This window comes from Canis lupus, chromosome X (genome assembly GCF_011100685.1).
Source record: "Canis lupus familiaris isolate Mischka breed German Shepherd chromosome X, alternate assembly UU_Cfam_GSD_1.0, whole genome shotgun sequence".
NCBI classification, from domain to species: domain Eukaryota; kingdom Metazoa; phylum Chordata; class Mammalia; order Carnivora; family Canidae; genus Canis; species Canis lupus.
In genome coordinates this window covers 115,902,372-115,909,278 of record NC_049260.1, presented here as the reverse complement: position 1 = coordinate 115,909,278, position 6,907 = coordinate 115,902,372, and the positions used below count along the sequence as shown (strand labels likewise).

The following is a 6,907-nucleotide window of genomic DNA, read 5'->3' as shown; positions in this document are numbered from 1 at the left end:
GAAAAGAACTGGGGAAGAAAACCAGCAATTGCCTTCTGCAGGGGTAGGGGCAGGAGAGGTAGGGCCAGGGGCAGGAGCATATTTCACATCACTAACCTAACTCGGGAAACTGCAAGGGACCATCTTCAGCTGGCCTTAAGAGGAAGGCCAGATGGATGATGGGAGAATCCACAGGAGGGAAAAGGAGAGGGAATGTGGCTGGGAGGGGGCAACAGCCCCTTCCTTTCTGGGCCACAGGATGGCAGCCAGGGCACCAGGTCCAGGGAGTGACCTCCACAAGGACAGCACAGTTTTTACAGCTTAGAGATCACCCACCTGCCCCCACCCAGCTACTCATTCTGCTCGCCGGCAGGTGTAGGGCCACTCTCCGGCCTCGAGGGAATGGACAGCTCTGCAGCCTGGAGCTCTGCCTCTTCTTCTGTGTCTCCTCCCTTGGAGGCAGCACTAGCCTCTGCCCCCTTGGCCTGGGGCTCCTGGCTCTCAGGGGTGGCGGCAGCCTTCCCTACCTGGGCTGTGCCTTCCTCGCTGCAGGCTCCGATCTCACCCTGCTCCTGCTCTTCCTCTGTGGGTGAGGAGGCAGAGGAATCACCCCCACCCTCCTTCCGATTTCTCTTGAAGGACAGACCACTCAATTTGAAAGGCTTCTTGAAAGAGAATTTCTTCTTCTTCTTGGGGGTCTCCTTGGCGGGGGCATCCCCCTTGACCTCAGCGCCCTGGCTAGGGGGTGCTGGCTCTATGGCATCGCCAATGGCCCCGGCTGCCTCCTCTGTTTCGTTCCTGGGGGGGCGACTCCTCTTCACCTTTGGGGGATAAGTCTCCATTGCTTTTCATGTGGCCATTCTCCTGTCCGTTGGCCTTAGCAGGCGAAGTACCTGCTGCCTCCTCGGGGGTCACGTAGCCCCGGGGAGCCTTGGAGCTCTGGCTGCCCGTGATGGGGGGGGGTCTGCTGGGGGCGCCCGGGGTGCCCCAGGCTCACGCAACAGGGGATAGTTCGGCCGGGCTGGCCTGGCCAGTGGAGGGGTGGGGCTCGCGCCTGAGGGGGAGGGGTATGGGGGGGAACCGAGCTGCACCCCCTCTCGGCGCCCGACCCGCTAGCTATGCCCACCACCGCTCCGCACCAGAATCACAACTTCTGTAGTTTTTTACTTCATTAAAGATGTTGGCATTATTATTTGGTAATAAATACTCTTTTATTATTATTAATTATTTTGGGGGACGCCTGGGTGGCTCAGCAGTTAAGCATTTTCCTTCAGCTCAGTGTGTGATCCCGGGATTCTAAGATTGAGTCCCACATCAGGCTCCCCCCAGGGAGCCTGCGTCTCCCTCTGCCTATGTCTCTGCCTCTCTGTGTCTCTCATGAATAAATAAAATCTTAAAAAAATATATTTTTAGAGAGAGAGTGGGAAGGGGGAGGGGCTGAAGGGGAGAGAGAGTAGCCCAACACCCGGCACTATCTCCAAATGCTGAGATCATGACCTGAGCTAAAATCAGAAGTCAGATGCTTAACCGATGTGCTACTGAGGTAATAAATATTCTTAAATGTTGTATGATCATTCTGCATAGTGGCCTTTAATACAAAATTGTCCTTTTGTCTTGACTATTTGCTTTGAGACTTAAATTTTACTTTGCTGATACCAGGGTATCTGCTCTTTTTCTGTTTCCATTTTTCTATTTCCATTATTCCTGTTTCCATTCATCCAGTATGCCTTTGTCCCATCCTTTATTCTTTTTTTTTAAGATATTATTTATTTGGGATGTTATTTATTTGGGACGCCTGGGTAGCTCAGTGGTTGAGCGCCTGCCTTCGGCCCAAGGTGTGATCCTGGAGTCCCAGGATTGAGTCCCCACATTGGGTGCCCTGCATGGGGCCTACTTCTTTCTCTGCCTGTGTCTCTGCCTCTCTCTCCCTGTGTATCTCATGAATAAGTAAAATCTTGTGAAAAAAAGATTTTATTTATTTTTTTGAGAGAGAGAGCAAGCGACCATGAGAAGGGGGAGGGAAAGAGGTAGGGATAGAGGGAAAAGCAGACTCCCCACTGAGCAGGGAGACCCAGGACCCAGGACCATGACCTGAGCCCAAGGCTGACTTTTAATCGACTGAGCCACTCAGGTGCCCCATGACCTGTCCTTTATAATTTAGCATTTTTGAATCACTGTTGGAGGTGTGTGTCTCTTATATACAAGAGAATTGGGGGATGCCTGGGTGGTTCAGTGGTTAAGCATCTCCTTTCGGCTCAGCACGTGATCCTGGGGTCCCAGGATTGAGTCCCACATTGGGCTCCCTGCATGGAGCCTGCTTTTTTCCTCTGCCTATGTCTCTGCCTGGCTTTCTCTCTCTCTCTCTCTCTCTCTCTCTCTCTCACGAATGAATAAAGTCTTTTAAACGAGGTTTGGGTTTTGCTGTGTGTGAAATTGAAAATTGTTTGCTTTTACTAATCAAGGAAAGCCCATTTCCATTTATTTTTTTGGTATACATGTTTATTTTACATTTTGTCAATATTTTAAATTATGTATATTTTATTTGCTATGTTTATAAGATGTGTATCATTTGCTCTTTAGCATACACATGTATTTTAGGTATGTAGTAGGAGAGTTTGCATATTTGTTTTAGTGGTTATCTTAGTATTTATACCTTTTATTTCAAAAAAGTTTTTTTAAGTGATTTCAATAAATCAATATTCAATACCCAATATTGGGACGTGAATATTGGGATACCCAATATTGGTCCCATCATTGAGATCAATGATGATTGATCATCATTTCACATCATTTCACCAATATTGGGCTTGAACTCAAGACCCTTAGATCAAGAGTTGCATGCTCTTCTGACTGAGACAGCCAGGCACTCAGGTATTTATGTTTTTTATGATAGTCACAGAGAGAGAGAGAGAGAGAGAGGCAGAGACACAGGCAGAGGGAGAAGCAGGCTCCATGCACCGGGAGCCCGATGTGGGATTCGATCCCGGGTCTCCAGGATCGCGCCCTGGGCCAAAGGCAGGCGCCAAACCGTTGCACCACCCAGGGATCCCCTATTTATATGTTTTTAAATACTCATAGTCTCTTTTTATTGTTTAGGGTCTGGTTTGTAATTTTTTTTATTAGTATCGTAACTTTCACCTATTCCCTACTCTGTTTTGCTCTTTCATTTTCCTTTATCCCATTTATTGGTTGCATTGCTTTTGCTTTTTGCTTTGTCAAAACGTACATTTATACATGAGTCTTTCACTCTTTGTCCCAAATTTGTTTTGTTCTTTATATCATCTGTCCTTCCATCCACTTATCTATATACCAAAATGCTCTACCGTCAGTCATTTTGCCAAAGTTATTCATAGGTGTCTCTTGGTTGGAGGAAGCTTATCTTCCAAGGACAGCAGTTGGCAAACTTTTTCTCTAGCAGGCCAGATAATGAGTATTATTAGGTTTTGTGCATCATATGGTCTCTGCCACACTACTCAGCTCTGTTACTGTAGCCTGAAAGCTACTATAGACAGTAAACAAAGGAGTGTAGCTGTGTTCCCATAAAACTGTATCTGTAAACACTGAAATTTGACTTGATTATAGTTTTCACAGGTAAAAGAAAGGGAAAAATAATTTTCACAGGTTGTGAAATATTGTTACTCTTTTGGTTTTCTTTTAGCTATTTGAAAATGCAAAACAAACAAACAGTTCTTAGCTCAGTCCCCATACAAAAATGGGAGAGGTTGGATGTGGTCCCGGAGAATAATTTGCCAGCACTTGTTCTAGTAGATTCCTCAAAAAGGGCTCATGGGTACAGAATTCCCTAAGCTGTTGTATGTTGAAAAGTATGTGTGTGTTAATAGCCTTGATACTAGAAGGCAGCTTTGTCGGATATAAAATCCTTGGTTCATGCTTCATTGATTGTTTATAAATGCTGTTCCATTTTTGCCCTGCTTTAGATATTGTTTTTTGTTTTGTTTTGTTTTGATTATATTGTTTCTGAATGTCTGATACCAGTCCAGTTCTCTCGCCTTTACATAGTACTTGATCTTTTTGCCTGGAGGTCTTTACAGTTTTAACTTTATCTTTGAAATCTAATAGACGAAAGACTGTATCTTGCAGTTGATGGTGCATTTTATTTTATTTTTTGGATTTCACTTATTTATTGAGAGTGAGCATGAGAGAGAGTGCGAGCGTGCCGTGCAAGCAGGGAGGAGGGGTCAGAGGGCAGAAGGAGAGAGAGAAGCAGAATCCCCACTGATCAGGGAGCCGGATGAGGGGCTCAATTCAGGGACCCAGGGATCATGACCTGAACTGAAGGTAGATGCTCAACTGACTGAGCGACCCAGGAGTCCTTGATTGTGCATTTTTAGTGGATAGGTAGACAAAGGTCTTTTTCTATTTCTGGAAGATTTTCTTGGATTATAATTTGTCCTATTGATCATCATTTCACTGGGACTGCAATAATATCATTCCTTCTTTGCTTGGCTTCTGTTCCATTATCTTCTCTTCCTCATCTTACTTTCCTATCACATTTTCATTGTATTGTTTGTTTTCCTGCTCCCTTAATATTTTCAATGCCCCCTTATTACATTTTACTAAGGCCTGTTCTCACTTGGGCACTTGTAATTTCTTCTTTTTTTTTAAGATTTTATTTGTTTATTCATGAGAGACACACAGAGAGAGAGAATGAGAGAGAGAGGGAGGGAGGGAGAGAGAGGTAGACACAGGCAGAGGAAGAAGCAGGCCCCATGTAGGAAGCCCAGAGTCCCGGGGATCACGCCCTGACCCAAAGGCAGGTGCTAAACCACTGAGCCACCCAGGCATCCCGTAATTTATTCTTCAATTGTAAAATGACTTTGTTTTTTCTTCCTTTTTTTTTCCTGAGTTCAATCACCTCTTTTTTTTAAGATTTTATTTATTTATTCATGAGAGACAGAGGGAGGGGCAGAGACATAGGCAGAGGGAGAAGCAGGCTCCATGCAGGGAGCCCAATGCAGGACTTGATCCCAGAATCCCGGGATCACGCCCCAAGCCAAAGACAGACCGCTGAGCCACCCAGGCATTCCCAATCACTTCTTTTAATTTCTTCCTGTATTTTGTTTATTTCTGTTTTTCCCTTTTGAATTTCTGATCCAAGGTATTTTTTTGTCACCACCTTTCCATTTGTGTCTATTTAATTCCATTTGGAGTATTGTCTTGTATCAGTATTTTTAAAATATTTTATTTGTATATTAATTTTTTTATAATTTATTTATGATAGTCACACAGAGAGAGAGAGAGAGAGAGAGGCAGAGACACAGGCAGAGGGAGAAGCAGGCTCAGAAGCAGGCTCCATGCACCGGGAGCCCGACGTGGGATTCGATCCCGGGTCTCCAGGATCGCGCCCTGGGCTAAAGGCAGGCGCTAAACCACTGCGCCACCCAGGGATCCCTTATTTGTATATTATAGTGAGAGAGCACAGGAGCGAGGGAGGGACAAAGGGAGAGTGAGCTGAGCAGGGAGCCTGACATGGTGCTCAATCCCAGGTCCCTAATATTGTGACCTGAGCCTAAGGCAGATACTTGACTGACTGAGCCACCCAGGTGCCCTGATATTTTTTTGTTTCATGATTGCTTTTCTGGGGTTGGGGTTAGTTACCTCAGTTGATATGTATTACATTTTTAAAAGAATTTATTTATTTATTCATGAGAGATACAGAGAAAGAGAGAAAGAGAGAGAGAGGCAGAGACACAGGCAGAGGCAGAAGCAGAGTCCATGCAGGGAGCCCCAACGTGGGACTCTATCCCGGGTCTCCAGGATCACACCCCAGGCTGCAGGCAGCGCTAAACCGCTGTGCCACTGGGGCTGCCCTGTTTTTACCCTTTATCTCTCTTAGAAGCTATGAGTTTTGGAGACTGATCCTTCAAATTGCATGTCCTTAAGTCCTCTCTCTCTCATATGTGTTCAGATACTTGGGGTTTTTTTTAAGTAATTTTCATACTGAGGATGGATTTATGCTTCATCCCAGTCTTTTTGGATCCATATTAGGCCCGGTTGCTATTTCCTCTCTTTTCTCCTTGCTTGGTTTTTATGTAGACTTGTTTTTTCCTTCTCACCCTTTTTTTGTTTTTTGGAGGAAACATTGGGAGATGGAGGCCTCAGTGGCCTTGGTTATGTTCAGCTAACTTAGAAGGCCCTAAAAATGGCTGCACTTTGAAAGGAGGGGCTTCTTTTATGTTATGGGAGAGGGGACATGGTTAAAACACAATTTGTATTTTTACACAGACCACCACTAACATGCTGCCAAGGTCAAAAAGACTTTATTTCAATTTATGGGAAGTCACACCACTATATCTGAGAAATCTTGAGAAACCTACAAAGATATTTGATGACTTCATGGAATCTTTTAAAACTCAAGCTATTTGTCTACATTTGCCTCAGTCTTTTGGATACTGCCAGAAACTTTACTTTGGGGTTATGACAGTATGAGTAATCCATGCTGTTGAGTCATGTTCAATTAATGTAATTATAAAAGTTAGACTGAAGGTTTTTTTTTCCCCCAAACTCCTGGTAATGTCAAATGATAAACAACTCACCTGACGTGTCAATCATTTGAAAAAGTTTCTCCAGTCATTTTAGTCCTACTGGGAACAATAGAGATAAAAAAAATGCCTGTACTTGGTCGCCTGGGGGTGCTCAGTAATTGGACTCATGATCTCAGCTCAGGTCTTGATCTCAGGGTCGTGAGTTCAAGCTCCATGTTGGGCTCCATGCTGGGCATGGGCCCTGCTTTAAAAAATGCCTGTACTCTATGTGAGTGGAATAGAATATTATCAATTAAGATGTTTGCTATTCTAGGTAGTAAATAACATGTTACTGTCATCAAATACCAAGTCAAATAAATAATAATTCCCTAATGATTGTGGCTCTAATGGTTCAGTGATGTTTATAACATGATTTGCTCCTC

The 6,907-nt window shown here is 44.4% G+C and overlaps 1 pseudogene; it reads right to left on the bottom strand.

The window, feature by feature from the left end:
* Nucleotides 1-329: 329 nt before the first annotated feature.
* Nucleotides 330-6,907, bottom strand: part of LOC612200 — a 29,499-nt pseudogene continuing 22,921 nt past the window's right edge.